The sequence below is a fragment of the Lissotriton helveticus genome, chromosome 12, assembly GCF_964261635.1.
Source record: "Lissotriton helveticus chromosome 12, aLisHel1.1, whole genome shotgun sequence".
Classification (NCBI taxonomy): Eukaryota; Metazoa; Chordata; class Amphibia; order Caudata; family Salamandridae; genus Lissotriton; species Lissotriton helveticus.
In genome coordinates, this window is record NC_136073.1 from 410,727,520 (window position 1) to 410,747,542 (window position 20,023).

Genomic DNA, 20,023 nt, shown 5'->3' on the forward strand with positions numbered 1-20,023 from the left:
AATCTGGGTTCAGGCCCAACCACAGCACTGAATCAGCCCTTCTCTCTGTGACAGATAAGATCAAAATGTCACAGGATAGAGGTGGTTCCATGATCCTAGTGCTGTTGGACCTGTCCGCAGCCTTTGATACCGTGTCCCATAATATCCTTCTCAGCCGTTTGCAGGAAGTAGGAATTGGAGGCTTAGCTTTATCATGGTTGGAGAGCTTTCTCTCCGGGAGATCACAATCTATCAGCTTGGGCCCCTTTCGTTCCATCTCAAGGGTGCTCACGAAGGGGGTGCCACAGGGCTCATGCCTTAGCCCTACATTGTTTAATGTATATGTGGCCCCCCTTGCTGAGATTGTGCGGAAGTATGGGTTCTTACCGGTCTCCTACGCTGATGACACCCAGCTCCTCTACCCTTTCAGCTCCCTTGGCCCTAAAGTCAAGGAGAACTTTGCTGAGGGTATGAGGGCAGTGTCACATTGGATGGCTGTGAATTGCCTCCAATGCAATGTGGGAAAAACAGAGGTTATGCTCTTTGGCAAGGCGAGTCTCCTCTGGTCCCCAGACTGGTGGCCATTAGATTTGGGCCCAGTACCCACATCCAAACCTCATGTTAAGAATCTAGGGGTGAGGTTGGACCAAAAACTGACCTTAAAGGAACACACCAATTATATCGCAGGGCTGTGTTTCCACACCATCGGCCTTCTCAGACGTGTCTTCCCGTATCTCCCTGCCACCTATAGGAAGACACTTGTACAGGCCTTAGTCACCAGCCGCCTGGACTACTGCAACGGCCTGCTGACATTAGCAAATGCAGATGCAGTAGGTCGTTTGCAGGTAGTCCAGAATACAGCGGCAAGATTGGTCATGAGTGTACCGGCCAGGACTCCCTCTAGGCCCTTGCTGGAAGAGCTACATTGGCTCCCCATACGGCAGCGCATCAACTTTAAGATATGCTGTACGGTCCACAAGTGCCTATACGGAGCAAGCCCTAAATACCTGTCACAATCTGTTGAGCTGTATCAGCCTAGCAGGTCTCTCCGTTCAAGCAATCAAGCCCTCCTCAAACCCCCTGCTACAAAGAAATCCAGACAAGGAGACCGTGCTTTCTCCTCGGTTGGACCTGCCTTATGGAACAAGCTCCCCACCGATGTAAGAATGACCACCAACCACCTGTCTTTTAGAAAGACATTAAAGACCCTTCTTTATCAAGAAGCATTCCTGTCCTCTTAACTCCTGTGTCACACTACCTGATGATCCTATGGCTGGCAAAGCGCGGAGATACCCTTACGGGATTGACTCCAGCGCTATATAAGAAATTAAAATAAATAAATAAATAAATGGAAATGTACCGTTTTTTGGATCTTGCCACAATGTATTAATCCCCAGATCACTCAGTATTGACTTTACCTGTCTCAGCCATGAAATTTTCCCAGCACTGTCTGCATCCCTAACCTCCAATAGGGCTAGCACATACTGGGTTAGCTTGTGTGTTAACCCAGGGCCTCCTCCAGTAAGCCACAGGTCAAAAGCGAGCCACATCCTCTAAATACTGGCTTCCCAGGTCGTAATATAGCGGTATTAGAGGAGTAGATTGAGGCAAGCCCGTAATAGCCCTTATAAATTTATTTTGCGAGGTCGAAAGTGCAGATAGATTACTGACACCCCATAATTCTGCCCCATACATAATTGAAGCTGCAATTTTTACATTATAGATTTTCAAAGCAGGGCAATAGGCTTTGTGTGGGATAACCGGTGCTCTTTTAACAGAGCACCAGACAATTGAGCATGTTTTAGCAGCAGCTGGTCCAAGTGTGGGTTCCAATTAAGTCTAGAGCTTAATGTAATACCAAGGTACGTAAAAACATTTGTCTGCTCAAGTATAACTTCGTTCATGGTAACTCTCCCTTTTACAGTTTTTTGTTTGTGTAGGACCATGAACTTGGTCTTATCTACGTTGATTATGAGACCAAAGTCATTGCAGAACAACTCGAACCTTGCTATGGCCGTCTGAAGGCCTTGCTGGGTTTTTGAAATTAGCAGGGTGTCATCGGCAAACATTAACAGGGGTATTTTCCTTCTATTTAAGTTCGGAGCATCAGTGGGGTGATTCTCAAAATACTTAATCACCCTGTTAATGTAAAGAGAAAATAAAGTCGGTGCCAATACACACCCCTGCCGAACCCCTCGTGCAATCTGAAATCTATCTGTCACTTGGCCTTGCTGACCCCAAAGATCTTGGGCAAAGTTTGCTTCATGAAGTTTAATCAGAAAAGCCAACAAGTCCAAGGGCATACCCTGTTCTGCTAGAACATCCCACAACTTGGCTCTTGGGACCAAGTCGAAAGCCGACTTTAAGTCTACAAAAGCGGCATATAACCTGCCTCCATTAAGAATCGCCACAAGCCAATAAATTTAAAAAAATCTAAAAACCAGGTCTATTGTACTCTGGTGTGAGCGGAACCCCGCCTGTAGAGTTGAGAGGATATTAAACTCCTCAATCCAATCCTGGATTCTGCTTAGCACAAGCCTGGCTGCCACCTTCTGTAAGCAGTCAATTAAGCTAATGGGCCTGTAATTACCAGGATCTGATCTATCCCCTTTTTTCAAAATTGGTAAAATCTCCGCCCCCTTACATGACTCAGGAATTGGGGAACCCTTTGCCATAGCATTCACTAGGGTCTGTATATATGTTACCCATAGGGCCTTATTATACAAGAACAGGTCTGCAGGAACACAATCAAGCCCGGGAGCTTTGCCACTTCGTACTGTATTAGGAGCAGCTTCTACTTCCTGTTTAGTAAAATACAATACAGGAGTACCGACTTGTGTGTTCAGAGGACCCTGGGATAGTTCACAATCATGGGCTTCAATAGCAAACTGTTTTTTAAAATGCAAAACCCAATGTTCAGGCACTACGTGGTTGATCGGCGGTTGGCTCGTTCTTCCCTTGCCCCACTTCACCAGGTGACAAAATCCAACCATGTTCCTATCTAGACTAGCACCATATAACTCTTGCCAGTGTTCTTCATCCAATTCTTTTTTTGCTTTATATTGTGCTAACTTGTACTCCACTCGTGATTTGTGGACACTATCCCTGTTCTTTGATCGTATTGCCAAAGCTAATACTTTGTTAGCCACCCTACAGATATTCCCATACCATAAATCAGCAGGTACCTTTGCGGAGTATTTCGATTTTGATATATTGGAAGTAAAAAAGCCCTTGAGCTTATTAAAAAAAATCATTATGTACCATAGTAATTTTGGTCTCATTTCCTTGTTCATCTTGACCGTTTAGGAGATCTGAGGTTGCCTTGGTCACCAGAATATTAATAGCCTCCAACTGATCTTCTTTAGGTATTATATTCGACCATTTTACTCTCCTGGTGTCATTGCTTAAATGACGTTCTACCCCCACTGGGAGCCCATCATCTAGACTTTTACCTACTAGTACAATTTCTAACACCAGGGGATTATGATCACTCTCCACCCTCTCCTCAATGATCATATCAATTACATTTGGCCAATATTCCTTATTAATGAGTATGTAGACTACTTCTTGTCCCGCAACTATAAGTAGGGGAGCCATGCTTGTCAGATTTAGCCCTCCCATTAACCGCCCTAAGTCCATGCTCAAGGAATAACACTTTAAGCTGTATGGCCGCCTCCAACCATTTCTTGATCGGATCAAGGGTTAGTTTCGGGATGTACCATATCCGATCTTCCTCATGGTCTAATCCTATATCATTTGAGTCTATTGTCTCAAACGTACAATTGCAATCCCCAGAAACCACTATATTTTTCTCTCCTTTATGCAGATTGAGATAGGAATCTAGAAGGGCAATAGTGCCTGAGGCGTTGCCTTCAGGCAGCCCTCTAGCATATACATTAATTAACATAAGATCCTCTGCGCCATCTGTTCTTATCTTGATAACTAGTGTATCATTACTATCCGTATCCAACTGCTGAACTGTATACCTGTCGCTCTGCCTTACCAAGATGATTAATGCCCCCATTGGTCTCCCCCTATGGGCAATAATACCAGGTTTGTAAAAAATAATATAACCGGGTCTAAAGATCGGATCCACTAACCAAGTCTCTTGTAAGACCACAATCTCATTAGTTTCAATAAAAGATAGCCAATCCGGTGACTGTAGTTTATTCTTCAGCCCGGCAATATTCCATGAAGTCAGGCCCAAATTCCGTGCCTTATTTCGAAATTCATCGCCATTGAACACCTTACTACCTCCTTTCGCAACACATGTGTCAGCTCTAGCTGTTTGTGAACTAATTTCCTCTTGAGATGTTTTCAGGGAGCTTTCACATACCTCTATGATAGTGTCATTATTAAATGGGCCAGCTAGAGGGGTAGTTATTTCAGATTGGAAACCCCCCAGTATTTGACTGTTTTTAGTGTGGCCCATCTCTCCTGGGACCCTTTTATTTGTGTACACACAGGTGCGATCTTTTAATAAAGAACCCAGTCAATCATTTTCTTCCAGTGTACTCAGTGCTTCATATCTATTACAAATTGGGACCGCACAATTGATAGGGCTTAGCACATGTCTCATATTTCTATGGGTACCCCCTCTATTGGATAGATTTATACGGCAAAAGAACCCTAGGGGGAGAACATTAATAGCATCTTTCCAAATTGTGGAGGAAGCTGCCCTTTCCAATATATACCTGACTAGGTTAGGAGATGTCCCCAGCCATACCTTTTTCAGAATTTCCCACCCAAGCCACCCTTCTGACCATCAGGAATTCCTCAAATAAGAGATTCCCAAACCCCGTTTTTCCATCCAAAAAGGGAAGGGCCTTAATTTTTTAATGAAGACCAGTGTTCCTCCTCACGTAATTCCAGATGCGGGACATTTGCCAACACTATAGTATATGGTGTTGCCTCTGGGGGTAGATGCCAAAAACCCTCGTAGTCTTTTCGCCACCACCCTCCACCCGAGGCCTCAACACAGGGCCATTTGATGATTGGTTACGTGGGTATAAAACATTAGGTGCTGTTGCCACTGGTACAAGAGGATTAAGGGGGCTCACCGAAGAAGGGGTAGGGTTTGAAAGGTGTGCATGGGCTAATGTAGGCTCAATAAATTTCCTGCCCAAGTGGGCCCTACGGCTTCTCTAATACCACTCCCTTTACAATTAGCTGGAGCTTTAATTAATTGGTCTTCTATTTTAGCTAGTCTTTGGTCTATTGCTGTTAGTCTACACATGAGAGGATCGATTAAGGCTAAAAATGTATCTTTGATCTGCTTAAGGAATGCTTCGTCAAACTCTTTAGGGTCTGGATGATGCTGCCCATGCTGTGATCGGTCCGTACCTACTACATCGACCCCAGTTTGTACTGTCTCAACTGTTGAAGCTATAATCCCTCCCCCTTCAGGATCCGCACTCCTATTCTTAGCTAGTTTTGCAACCTGAGTACTGGTTCCCTGGGGCACTGCGTGCTTTACTTTTCTTAGATTGGGCAGTGCTTCCGGGATCCACTATTACTTTCTTTTGTCTTGTACGGGCCTTACTATGCAAAGATACAGCAGTACTAGATATCCTGTCTTCAGCTGCCTGGCGGGGGGAGCCTGACTGGGATCGACCTCTAGATGAAGATAGCAGTTGGGAGCACATTATGGGACAAGAAATTGAGTCTACGGTGGTAGTTGGTCCTAAGGGTAGGCCTAAAGGATCTAATGAGAGCCTCCTTTCTGTGATCTCAATTTCATGCATAAGCACACTTTCTGCACGAGTAGGAAAGGCGTCCGGAGTCCCTACCACTCCTGCCTCCCCTTTATGTGTATTCTTATTCATATCTATGCCAAATTATCTTAAAGACAATGCATAGAAACGGAAATCTACTATGATTTCTACACAGTGTTCCTGACAATCCGTCTCCCCCCCAATAATTCAGACAATCCTTCTCAAGGCTTACTTAAAGTCCTGAAATAACATTAGAGGGGTGGCCCAGCCCAGCCTCTTCCGGTCGATGATGGGTGCGGGACGGGCCCGCACATGGCCCGGGCGTGCCCGCGCGCGTCCCGCGCTGCGTGGGGCCTCCCTCGGTTATGAGCACTTCCTGGCGCTCGCTAGTGACGCGCTGAGGCAGCGCCACTAAGGTCTTCTGGGTATTGCAGTCCCCTCAGCAGTAATGGCGACTTGGGCTTTGAGAGCGGCAGCAGCCGCAAGCTGGCAGCGTTCCCCTTTTGACAACAAGAGTAACCGGTAAGGGAGGAAGAATTGCAGAAACCATACTAATGTCGGTACTAGATGCCATGAGACTTTCCCTTGATGATGGCTTCCCAGCCATGCTGGTGTTACTTGACCTGTCAGAATGTCATCTGCCCTACTTTTACAGGGAGGGATGCTGGGACATTCATCGATCACATTCTGTTCTCCAGTAATGGGGACTATCTAAACCTGCATGTGAGAGAAGAAAGTCTTAGTGACCATAACAGCGTCTGTGTCACCCTCCCCGGAAGGGCTGCCTCATCAGCAACCGGGGAAATCTGTACCACTAATATAGTTTCAAGCAGACCTAATGGCCCGAGGATTAAATGGACAGGGGTCAACTCTGTCGCCAAACAAAGGGAGGTCATAGTTAGCTGTAAAACTGAGATCAGTTATTGTCTAAATGATGTTATCAATCCTGATCTCTTGCTATTACAATTTATTAACATCAATATCGCTATTGAAGGTATTTTTAGCAAGAAATCAATAAACAACAAAACCATAAAATTGGGATGGTTTGATAATTCTTGTACAGTAGCTTTGCGGGAACTAAAGCTTGCCTTAGGGTCTAAACCCCGAGATGGTAACAGAATTAAACATACAAGGGCCAACTATAAAATGGCTATTTCTAACAGGAAAAAGGTCTTAAAGAGAGATGCATGGGATAAGTTGAACGAAGCTGTTGAGACCAAAAATAGTAAACTCTATTGGGAAATAGTCAACAGCCCATTTTTAAATACAGAAGGTATCCCGGAAATTACTTCCTATGTCTCATGTGAGGAGTGGATTACCCACTTCACTAATATCTTTAACCCTGAAGGGTTGCTATTAACCTTACTCCCTTCAGATTTATCTACATGGTCATCAATACCTTTGGGAATAACCCTGGTAGAGGGACTTGAGGGCCTTGCAAACAGCAAGGGGGGGAAAGCCCCGGGACCCGATGGGGTGCCTATAGATTTATTAAAAGCTGAACCTAACCTATGGGCCCCCATCTTGGTGAGGACCTTTAATTGTGCAGCCGAAGGTAACATTCCCCCGTCCTGGGGTCAATCAGTTATTATCCCCTTATTTAAAAAAGGTAGCAAATCCGAGGCCTCCAATTACCGACCTATTTCCTTGCTGGACGCCTCAGTGAAGGTTATGAGCAGAATTCTGCTCAATAGACTAGAAACCTGGGCTGAAGATATGAACATTCTAACTAAAGCGCAATATGGCTTTAGGAAAGGCATGGGTACTTTAGAGCAATGCGTTAATCTGGATCTTTTAATTAATAAATATACAGTAGCTAAAAAGGGCAATTTATTTTTATGTTTTGCTGACCTTAGCAGCGCATTTGATTTAGTTGATCACGGTATTCTTTGGCAGGTTTTACTGGAGTTAGGGGCACCGAAAGAGATAGTTCACTTTTTGGCAAGGCTCTACATGAAACTTTCTTGTAAAGTCCGATACGGTACCCTAGGTGAATGTACACCGTTCTTTAAAGTGTCAAGGGGCATCCGTCAAGGATGCGTATTAGCCCCCCTTTTATTTTCCCTTTTTATTAATTGTGTTGATCGCACCTTAGCCACTATATCGGCAGATGCTCCGCTGATTGGAGGCAAACCTGTCACAATCCTATTATATGCGGATGACGCCGTTCTTTTATCCCGTACTCAGTTAGGTTTACAGCGTCTCATTGACAGTTTTATGCAGTTTATACAAAATAGGAGACTCTGTGTAAATAAATCTAAGACTTATGTCATGTCGTGTGGTCAGTCAGCCAATAAATTGAAGTCCAGTTTCTACCTAGATAGAGACAAAATGCTACAAGTTAAAACATTTTGCTATTTAGGAATCACTTATGCCAACGATGGGTCTTGGAAATCCGAGCTTGATAATATCTGGATGAAAATGCTGCGAACTACTAGTAGCATATTTCGTTTTGCCTCCAAGCTCGGATCGAGAAGCATCCGAGATATGATTCATATCTACAACATACGCTGTGTTCCCTCTGCATTGTACGGGGCGGGTGTGTGGGGTCACATAGATGGTACCCTCCTACAAAAAGATGAAAATAAATTTTTAAAAAGAGTGTTATGTGTCCCCCATTCTGCTTCTGCCCAATTAATCCACGATGAGGTTGGGGTCGAGTTTATTTCCGACTTAGCAGCCGTTCGCCCACTTTTATTGTGGCGCTCCATTTGGGCTAAGTCAGAGACTCGATTTACTCAAGAAATTATTCTTGACTGTATAGGATTGGACTTTTCAACACGCATCCTATGGCTGAATTATATCCACTTCTGGTACAAAACCCTGTTCAATATTGATGTTTTTCTTAAACCTGACTTGGTGGTTGAAATCCCAAAAAAAGAAATCAAACAAACCTTTTTAATGTACAAAAAGAAAGGGCGTGATGAGGTTTATGGTAAGCTGGCCACTGTGAAGTTCTATAAGGAACTTAATTTACCATCGGGGTTTCAAGCTTACCTTTTAAAAGTTAGCCGCCCATCTCATCAATTTGTCCTAACTCGTGTCAGGATGGGTATCGTACATCATCTTGTAGCGTTCCCAGTACAGAAACATAAATCAGAAACCCCCTGCCCCTGTGACAACATTTCACGCCAGAGTTGCTGCCATTTTTTACTTTTCTGCAAATTTTATCATTTCTTAAGATTAAGGTACTTAAAACCCATTTTTATTAAATACAATATAAGGTCTTTTAAGAATGCCCTTGTGTTACTATCAACCCTAGAAAACGTGGACATTTGCTTTTTTGTTGCTACTTTTATCTTGAAATGTACAGCTGCCAGGAAATGTATTGTATTGCCATGATTTTATATATTCCTGTCTGTACTTATTGTTTCTCTTATAGCATACAACAATTAATTACGCAAAATGCCTTTTACTGTGGGTTTAATGTACAATGTACAGCTGCTAGGATGGGCACATCGTGCGATACCTTCTTTTATCCTGTCTGTACATGTATGCTTCCCTGATTTTTAGCATCTTTAATGGTACAGCTGCCAGGAAGTGTTTAGTGCTGCTTTATTTTGACACTAACCTGTCTGTACCTATTAGTTTTTAAATTTACTTCGTAATTCATAATGTTCCGCGTTTTTGTTTTGGGTTTATTCTAAAAACGTACAATTGTCATGATAAGTATTTTATGTGTTAATTTATTTATGTCTGTTAGTACGTGTATGAGCTTCGCACTCCCTAGTTTACTCTTATTTATGATTGATGCCTAATGCTTGCTCGTTTATGTCCCCTGCCCATATGAAATATTAAGGATCTCTTTTGTATCTCCCATGTATAACCTTGCACTTCTCAATAATTTTAATGTTATGTAATGTTTTCTAAATTTTGCTTGTATGATTTGTATTTACAAGTCGAATAAAAGCTTTGAAATTGAATTGACCTGTCTGCTGGCACTGACACCATCTCATGCTCCATCATGGTTCAGAGACTTTCTGAGATTAGTGTCACTGGCAAGACATTAGGGTGTTTACAAAACTTACTGAACGATCTGACCCAGACGGTAAATTAAGGACCGTCTAAATCACGTCATGCCCACAGACAAGAGGGTTACCACAGGGCTCAATCATTGAGCCCCAAGCTCTTTAATATATATGCCTACCCTTTAGCAAAAGTAGTAAGATCCAGTGATCGGGAGACCATCTCATATGCAGATGAAACACAGTTGATCATATCAATCTGTCCTAACCCCAAATCTGTAAAGCCTACATTTGGGGAATGCATGAGGAAAATAGCTTCCTGAATGCTACAAAACCGTCTGCATCTTAACAGCAAAAAACCTGAGATCTTATTGTTCGGCAAAGCCCACAACTACTGGTAGGACAACTGGTGGCTGTCCAAACTGGGCACCTCCCCTCAACCTAAAAAAGTAGTAAAAAACTGAGGCATCCTAATAGATGACAATCTCACCATGAAAGAGCAGGTAGGGTCCACATGTGGCTCTTTTTTCAGAATCATGTGAATGTATAGGAAAGCATTTCAATGGTTACCTCTCCATACTAGAAAACCCTTATGCAGGCTCAGGTAGTCTGTTACCTGGATTACAGAAAAGCCCTACTGCCCAGAGTTAATGAAACACTACTATCAAAACTCCAGGTAGTTCATAACACTGCTGCATGCCGTCTCTGCAAACATCCCCCCGCCTGCACTCCCTAGGAGCCCACTCTTAGATCTCTTCATTGGCTCCTAATCAGAAAATGCACGAATTTTAAACTTTTATGCTTGATGCACAAATATCTTTCTGGAAAGGGCCCTGCCTATCTCCATAATATACTTCACCAATAATGTCCCACAAGAAATTTGAGATCTGCAGACCAGGGTATGATCTTACCCCACCACATTAGCAAAGTCAAATACGGCAGCCAATCTTTTTTCCTATCTTGATCCCCACCACTGGAACAAACTACCACAGCATATTTGCGAGTGTTCTGAATTTGCCCGCTTCAAAATCCTCATTTCCCCCTCTACCTGGTATGTGCTCCAGCACCGAGATACCCTGGCGGTGGTAAATTGCTGTGCTATATCAAGCTCACTTAACGTAACTTAACATAACCCATCTTTTGTGAGGCAGTGCTAACATAAAAGATGCAAGAAATGATTCTGTTGGTTGTTGTTTTGCAGCATATAGTTTAATCTCTGTTCTTTATGTGTCCTCATTTGTGCTTTCTCACACAAAAATTATCATAAAAGCATTCATAATTAAATAAATTACTTCATAAACATATAAGATAAAAATAAACAGATCCTCAAGAGCCTATTAAGGTGTTATGCTAAAACCAAAATTAAGACTGACCAAGAACATTTGGTGCCATTATCGCACCCAGAGAAATCCAATACTCCGGGTATCAAATTCAGAAGGTGCAATAAATAGGACCAAGAATTAGAAAAGAGTTAGCCTGAACCAATTTGGTACAAAAATCAGATTTTAATACAGCTACAGTTACTACTATGACCAAAGTGCAGGTGATTGTGTCGAAGGGACACAATTTAAGGAGACACTTAATATAGATACCTTCAATAGTGCAGTTCATAAAATCACCAACATAGAATAACTCATTATTTATTGGTTTACTGATCAGATCATTGCTTGCAAGGTATAATTTTTTGCAAGTTCCCAGTTAATTAATTTGATTAATCATTCCAGTCGATATCACAAAGGTACAAATAAACATCTTCAAATTAATCTGCACTTTGCTATCGAAAGAACACATAATATTTAAGAATACTAACATACCTTATTCTGTAGTTTAGCCAAAATATCATGTAGGCTGTACATACAAAAATATATGATTCTGAATCATTTACTCCCAGCATAATGAATTGAGTGCATTTGCACAGTGTATGGTACTCAATTGACTATCACATTCTCGGGATTATTAGCCTCTCTCTCCCAGTGCAGATAACTCAAAGCTGTACATCACAATACATACGTTTGTGTCTCCAAAACATAAAAATGCTCACTTGGTGCCATTCTAAGCCCACCTTTCAACATCAAAAACTATTTCAGATCTTGACATCCATTATCTGACCAAACTCACTCTTGAACCCTGATTTGCCATATTGGGATTTCTCAAGAGTGGACACATTTTTGAGTTTTGTGTAATTTTAAAATGTCTTTTATCACTTACCATACAAAAGCATATGGTTTAAATACCTTTGAAGCTTCTGTATTACAAGGTAGAGATCTGAAATGTGTGTGAAAACCTTTTCAGAGGATACTCGACAGTCAGCGGATGCAACAAAAGGACAATAAATGTTCATTCTCAAATACCACAGCTACGTAGCATAGCTCACAATCAAACTAAACAATTCTTTTCTTAGCCTTTACCATAAAAGTATACAATCACACTTCAAATAACATTGAATAAGACTCTTCAAAATACAGGATTTGCCTAGAAAACAGGAACAGAAGCAAGACAGGACTAATTGCTCTCTGGTTAAGGGCTCATCAGCCAGTTATGGCATGGGTATGCCAAGACATGGGTCCTGTGCTAGCTGAGTTACTGAAACTAAGCTATACCTGGCCAATGAACCCATAATTGGGGCAGAACCGGTCTTGAGTTGTTTTTGTTCGGATTCAGGAAGGACCTGACCTGGGAGTTCGGGCTACACAGTTCCCAGGAGACGCAGGGTCAAGATTGAGTTGCATACGGCTGGGTTCAAACTGAGGTGGCATGGTGAGCAAAATAAATGATGGGTTGAGATGCTATCCCATGTAGTTGCCAGCATATGGACAAATTGCAAGCATTTCTTCGATCACCTTTTGTATATTTCTCACAGAATCAAGACTATAAATTAATCAACAAAGACATCATTGTACACTTTGTCAATGAAAATTGTATCTTGTAAACAAAAGAGATTCGTCCTCCTTTGATGTGCCTTAGATGTACTTGTACTAAATTTGCGTGTTCTAGACATCATTTTCCACTCCATATTACACACCTGAAGTTCTCTTTCTTATAGCCTAATATACAGGAGACCTCGTAACACTTAGCAGAGTTATAGCTGGCATTATGTTCATGGACTAGTGAAGAGAGAATTCTGGGAGAAATAGGAAATGTTTCCAAAAATGCCTGCAAATTGGTTAGCTGATTAACTGATCGGACCAAACTTCATACATCGGCATCATACAATCAGGTTTGACCAATAGCAAGGAAGGTTCAATTGAGGGAACAGTGCTGTGCCTAGGAATATAATTAGATTTAAAGGTGCCTCCCCTGTTACAGGCAGATATAGTTAACACCTGGGCCTTGTAGGACAGAAGGTCTGGGGCAGGCTCAATCTCCATTTCCTTTATCAGTGACCATGATCATTGTCTTATCTGCACTGACCCAGTGACGCTTCAGACTATTGGCATGGGTCAAGCTGTAGGAGTGTCTGGGGGTATCAAAGTATACCAAATAGGTGATGTCACCCATCTTCTTCATCACCTCATAAGGCCTAGTCCATTTGTCCTGGGGTGGCTAAAAGCCACAGGCTTCACAACCCACACTTTTTGACCTAGCTGATATTCCGCCAAGGTGGCTTTTTGGTCATACCAGTTTTGGTGAGCTCACTTCATGTACTCAGCCTTGCGGGAACTCTGCCCCAGCACGTAGTTTCATATGTCCTGTATGTGTTTCCTGAGAGATTTCTCTCACCCCTCCCAGACAAGATTTAAGGGACCTCTGACAGCGGCCCATACATCAGAAGAAAAGGGCTGCAAATACTCCCTTTTGTGGTCCCTCCATGTTGGAAAATAAAAGGCATGGGAGTCCTGCATCCCACTTCCTATGGAGTATTTCAGCCAAAACCATAATCATTCCTTTTAGGGTTTTTTAATCTCTTCATAAGCCCATTGGTTTGGGGTGATAAGTGGCGGTAATACAGCCTTCAAGTATGCAGACAAAAAGTTTGTCCTCCTATATGATATTACATCTTTGGGGAAACCTACTTTGGTAAAGATACCAAGAATGACCCTGGTCACCACAGTCACCGTCCTCTGAGGTATCGATTCAGGGTACCTAGTGTCATGGTCATTATCACCAAGATAAACCTGTTCCCTTAAGCTGTTTCAGGGTTTAGGGACCTGTCAATATCAATCCCTACCCTCTTAAAAGGCATCCCCACCACAGGTGGTGGGATTAGGGTAGCCTTGGGTTGCCCTCCTGACTTACTACTTGCTTGACAGGTGGTGCAGCAGCGACAGAACTCTTTCATCTTATAAGACATCTGAGGCCAGTAAAAGTGGTTGACCAACCTGTCACAGGTCTTGGTCAGCCCCAAATGCCTTACCTAGGGAATCTCATAAACTAAGTTGAAGAGGAATGCCCTGTACTGTTCATAGGTGCTCCAGGTGTTGGGGACCTAGCCACATAGTATAATGCTTCCTTGCCTCAGTAGATCCTTTGGGTTACACTGGTATTCTCCTGCTCCTGTATCTCAGCCTTCCACCAAAGCCCTTAAAGGGATGGCACTATATGTGTGCTTGGCAGAATTCTTCCCTCAAGAGTTCTCCTTCTCCATGCATTTCAAAGAGTATAGGCTCTTTTTCCGCTTTAGTCTCCAGAACCTCCCCCTAGGGGTCAGATTCCTTTTTAGTCATGGCACAATTTGAGACTAGTTTCCTATCCCTCTTGCCCTTCCTCCTGCTCATGGGATCCTAGGCCATTGATCCAGACTACGGGCTCCCTAGACTCTTTTCATGGGCTGTCTGGGCCTGGTGGCAACACACACCAGCATTTCTGCATGAGTCTTACATTACACCTAAGCCCAAGCAAAGGTTTCTAGGTTATTTCCCAACAGAGACTCTACTGGAATTGCAGAGCTCACAGCTACCTTCTTCAAGCCAGTAACCTTCCCACTAAACGTGACCATTGCTATCAGATGAATTTTCACCCCATTGTCAGCGTTGACTACTTTATGGAGAACATCTGGGATTATCTGCTCTAGGGAAACCAGCCAATCCACCTATATGGTCAGGCTGGCTCAGAGTCCTATTCATGAACTAATTTTGAGTGACCACAGAGAAGGGGTTACAGGCCACATATCTAGTGAGGACACAAGAGTCATGTTTTCACACTCACCGTAATGGGTGGTACTGTGGGTGCTGGAGTCCACAAGTGACTGTTAACTTACAGGACCTATGTACACTTTGAAAAAGATACTAGGGACAGATGGGTACATTTAATGTGCCAATTAGGTCTCTAGCCAATTTCAACATGTTTTACAGATCAGGGAACATGCAGTGGAGCCTAGTTAGCACAGTACCAGTGCACATTGTCAAAACGCCAACAGCATTAGTCCAAAAAATGCAATAGACAACTTACAAAGTTTTGATATGAATGCAATTGTATACTTATCAAACAAATAAGTATTCAGTTATCTAATGAAAAACTGTATGTTTATGTTAACGCTAATAGATCTGGGAAAGATTTGGCTAATTATTTGATATTAAAATCAAAATACATTCACACTATTTGAAAATCAGTTGGCCAATAACCAATTTAATTAAAGATAGAATTGACAAATTGTTATATTATAATCTATGACCAACCCGAATTTTAATTCAAATTATATTGGCCTTTTCTTGAAAACATGTAACTTACCTTCTATTTCTGCACATGATGAAACTGTGTTAAATAGTCCTTTTCGATTAAATGCCCAGTGCTTCTAATTCAGTTCAGGTAAATCTTAAGGGCGTGATGGTTTGCCTGCTGAATTTTATAAAGCTCTCTTTCAGGAGTTAATATGTTATCTTTTATCATTTTTGAAGACTCTTTGAAGGATCTTTTTATGAATCTCTAATTATTGTTTTACCAACTCAAATAAAGATCATGATTTTGTATTTATACACATCCACTATTACTACTAAATCAGATTGTAACATCTATTCAACAATTCAAATGCATAGATTAAAGTCTTGCATTGCAACATACATCATTACCAAGCTAGATTTATCAAAGGAAGGAAATCTTTGTATAATACCAGGACTATTTGTCATGTTTTATCTCGTTTGAGTTCATTCAAAAATCCTATTGGCCTTTTGGCACTAGACACTGGAAAAGCTTTTGCTAAAGTTGATTAGTCTTTTTGGTTGAAAATTTTTGAATTTTATAATTTTTGCATACATTTTACAAATATGGTCAAAGCTTTATATACATCTCCAACAGCAAAAATGCTTATTAACAATGTGACCCCAAAAACATCTAATTTTAATGCTGTTACTAGACAAGGGAGTCTTCTTACTCCACTTTTTTTTTATTAGCCCTTGAACCGCTAATTTACGAATCTGTCATGATAACATATTTTTTTATAAAGTTCAGATTTACAAGCAAAATTTAAACTACATTAGATCTGACATCCTTGACATGGTTTTCCCCGCCAAACCTTTCGCCTTCCCTCCTCCTATTTTGATTATATTTTTGTTGGCTATAGGAACTTCCATGCTTTACCACTGTTAACCAGTGCTAAAGTGCTTGTGCTCACTTCTCTAAATATGGTAAAATTGGTTTACAGTGAATTCGCACATTTAATTTACATGTAAGTCCTTAGTAAAGTGGTACCACAGGTACCATGGGCTGTAAATTAAATTCTACCAGTGGGCCTGCAGCACTTATTATGCCACATACTCAAGTCACGTTTTTAAACATGTCTCAGGTCTGCCATTGCAGAATGTGTGCAATTTTAAGCTGCCATTTCGACCAGTCAAAATGGATATTTTGCCAGCCCTCAACTTTCCCTTTTAATACAAATAGGGCACCTCTAGTCTAGGCCCTAAACAGCCTTTAGGGCAGGGTACAGTACTTGTAAAAAGTTGGTCATGTACTTTTAAATGTTACATCTGCTGGTAGTAATAAATTCATACATTCATTTTTCTCTACTGCAAGACCTAACTCTCCCATAGGATAACATTAGGTTACCGTATCACATTTAATCAGGGACAACCTTTTCTTGGGAAGAGGTAGAAATGTCATGTTTGGTCTCTAACAAATTTCGAACTCACAGTTCTGAAAATGCCATGTGAGGCGGCACTGCCGGGCATGTGCTAAATGGCAGTACTGACCCAGGAACCCCCCATATCTTTGTTTTCTTTCCCTAATACCCTGCTCTTTGGCTCACAGAGACAACCAGGGCACGTTGGGTCAGGGTGTTCTACGGCACAAGCTACTTCACCCCTATAGCCATCTTTCAAGGAACATCTGCTGTGTAGTGTGTTCCTGACTGATAAGTGTCACCTGGCTTCTCTGCATTATACAACACCCTATGTTTTTTTGTGTGTTTTCTTTTATTCTATTTCTTTTTATTTACGACACCGGTCAGGTGTGGTGACAGGTACACAACTAATCCCAACCCTGCTGCCCCACAGTGACTGACGGCTCCCTATTTTCTCTCTCTTTATAAGCCTCTGGGGAAGTTCACGAGACTCCGAAGACCAAGCCAAGACAACAGTGACTACCAACCAGAACAGCCAGAAGGAAGACGTTGCGACAAAAGAAGAAGACCCTTATGTGACCCCAAAAACTTGAAGACCCGATATTTTCAAAAAAACATGCACCATTGCTCATTACATACAGCTTCCATGTCTGTTTATCCTGCCCGTGATCACACAAGTGGTGTCAGAAGTGGGATCATCCGGAAGCATGGAGGCTGCAATCGCTAAAATGGCAGAAAGCAGATTAAACCAGGGGAAAGTGATGCAGCATTTTCTCACCGTGGTGGAAAAATATCGGGGCAAACTACATCAAGTGCTCAACGGACAAGGTCAAACCCATGGGGCTGCCATGGAGAAACTCACTGTAGCTATGGGACAGCAGAGAGGGTCTGCCACTCTCACCTCTGTGGTACTACAAAGATATGTGAGCGGCGAGGATCCGGACTACTTCTTTAATAATTTTGAGAGGATGGCCACAGCAGCGGCCGGGCCGGCGATCAATGGGGGCAGTACTTGGGTCCATTATTGTCAGGCTATTTACAAGGGGCTTATTAAGCAGCCACTATGCATGGAGTGACTCCATATGCCGACATAAAACAATGTATCATGGAAAGATTGGGAGTCGATGATGAGACCTATAGATCGAAACTCCGCCAAATAAAGGAGGTCCCTCAGGAGACACCGAGAGAACTATACTTCCGGGTAAAGGACATGGCAGACCGTTGGTGAAACCCTCCAATACCACTAAAGAAGGGATCATGGGCAAAATCTACCTGGAGCAGTATTTGACTTCCCTGCATCCTCCCATCCAAAAGTGGGTCTAACAACATGCACATCTCACCCTGGAAACGGCTGTCAAAATCACCAGTGCATACAGCAGAGACCAGGAATTGCAAAAGGGGCTTAATGACCCTCCCTGCAAAGCAGGAAGCAGGTGGGTACATTTCCCACCCCGAACTCCAACCCTACAAAAACCTGAACCAGTCACTGTTGTACCTGGTCCTACCTTCTTCAGCCCCCCCCCCTGCTGTACTCCAATGCTTTAATTGTGGGGGATAGAACATAAATACAAGGTTTTGCCCTCAAAATGAAGAGCCAATGGAGATTGAAATGGTCCAGAACTATAATTGCTCTCCTCCAGATAGACGACCACGCCCTTATCATTGTAAGGGGTCAGTAAACGGACAACCAGTCATAGCATTGGCAGATACAGGGAGCCTTCAAAGTGCCATAAGGCCCCAGGGCATTATGTCCGACGCACGGTGTAGCTGCTTGGTTCAGCTATTGAGGAGATGGGCCCTGGTTCATCCTCTTGGCCGTCACCTACTCAGCCGGACATTGGGCACAGTTTCTCCCTGTTTTCTCCCATCCCTCCCCCTCCTATAACACATTTTCTGTAACTCTGCCCTTTTTCTTTGTTTCCTAGGTTTTGATTGCTCTTAAAAAAATGTAACATGTTAACCTCTAACTCTGATCCTCAGGTAAAACACTCTGATACCTCCGGGTCTAGCCAGCACTATATAAAACTAAAATAAATTAAGTAAACACAGGATCGGGCTCATTCAAGGGACAGTAACTATACAATGTGTTCATGGTGACAAGAAGCAATACCCTACCACCCATATACAAAGTCAACACCAAAACGACGCTGGGTCCACTCTGAAGGTAGGCCTCATTCCCCAATCGCCTGAACAGGCCATCCTTCGAAACAACTACCCAAACCTATCCCAAATGATTAAAGAGATGCCGCCAGGAGATGAAGAGTGGTGGAATACACCTCCCTTCTCTCTGGACAAAGAGCATGAATGGCCTTCCTCCAAAATAAAGAAAAGCCGAAACCAAAGAAGAAAGGAAAAAAGGAAGCCTGTCCCAGTGTTACTGGTTCTCCCCAATGAGAACCCATGGGAAACGGATAAAAACTTCCACGCGGCTATAAGCGGGGACCCTGTCCTACAAGAAGCCTGGGATAAAGCCTTAGAGAACGAAGATCCCCTTCAAGTAGGTCCCTAATTCTTTATTAAGAATGGGTTGTTATACAGAAAGGTTAAACCCACCCACAGACCCCAACTGTTAGTCCTGGGGCCATTTCAGGAAGAAGTCCTTTATGTAGCCCATAGTCATCTCTTAGGGGGGCATTTTAGTGATAAGAAAACAGAAAAGCAGATTTTAGAAAACTTCTACTGGCCAGGGATTTACCAGCAAGTAAAGGCGTAATGCCGAGAGTATCCCATATGCCGGAAGAACAGCCAATATAGGCCTTCCCGTGCACCCCTTCGTTCTCTCCCTGTTATTGATGAACCCTTCTGTAGGGTGGGAATGGACATTATGGGACCCATCTTGCATAATGGGGCGTAGTATCCCTCTGAACATGGTTGTAGGAATTCAAAACTATACAGCTGTAAATACATGTATACACATGCATTTGGGGGTACACCATTTAACATTTGTGGCCCTGGCATGTTACGGGCTATTTAGCTAAGTCGGTTGGGTGATAGTACATCTTGTCCCGGGCTCTAGAGGGATACTACGCCCCATTATGCAAGACGGATATTATGATGTGTCCCTGCTAGTTACGTTTTAGGAAATATGTTGTACACTATCAACGAACGCTGTTCATTGTTGCTCCCTGCCTATGGGTCACATACAATTTTTCAATCAACAATTTCTATATGTGTTCAATTTATCCAGCAACTTCATATTAACAACTGCTGCCTTTGAAATACCGCTATGGTTGTATCCACATGAGAAACCAGGTTTTGTGGGCAGTAATGTCCCCGGCCCCGCCTGAGTGTTAACATATTTACAGTTAAAATACACACTCGGCACACGCATAGTCGGGCGTATATGGTTATTCCCAGCTCAATAACACATA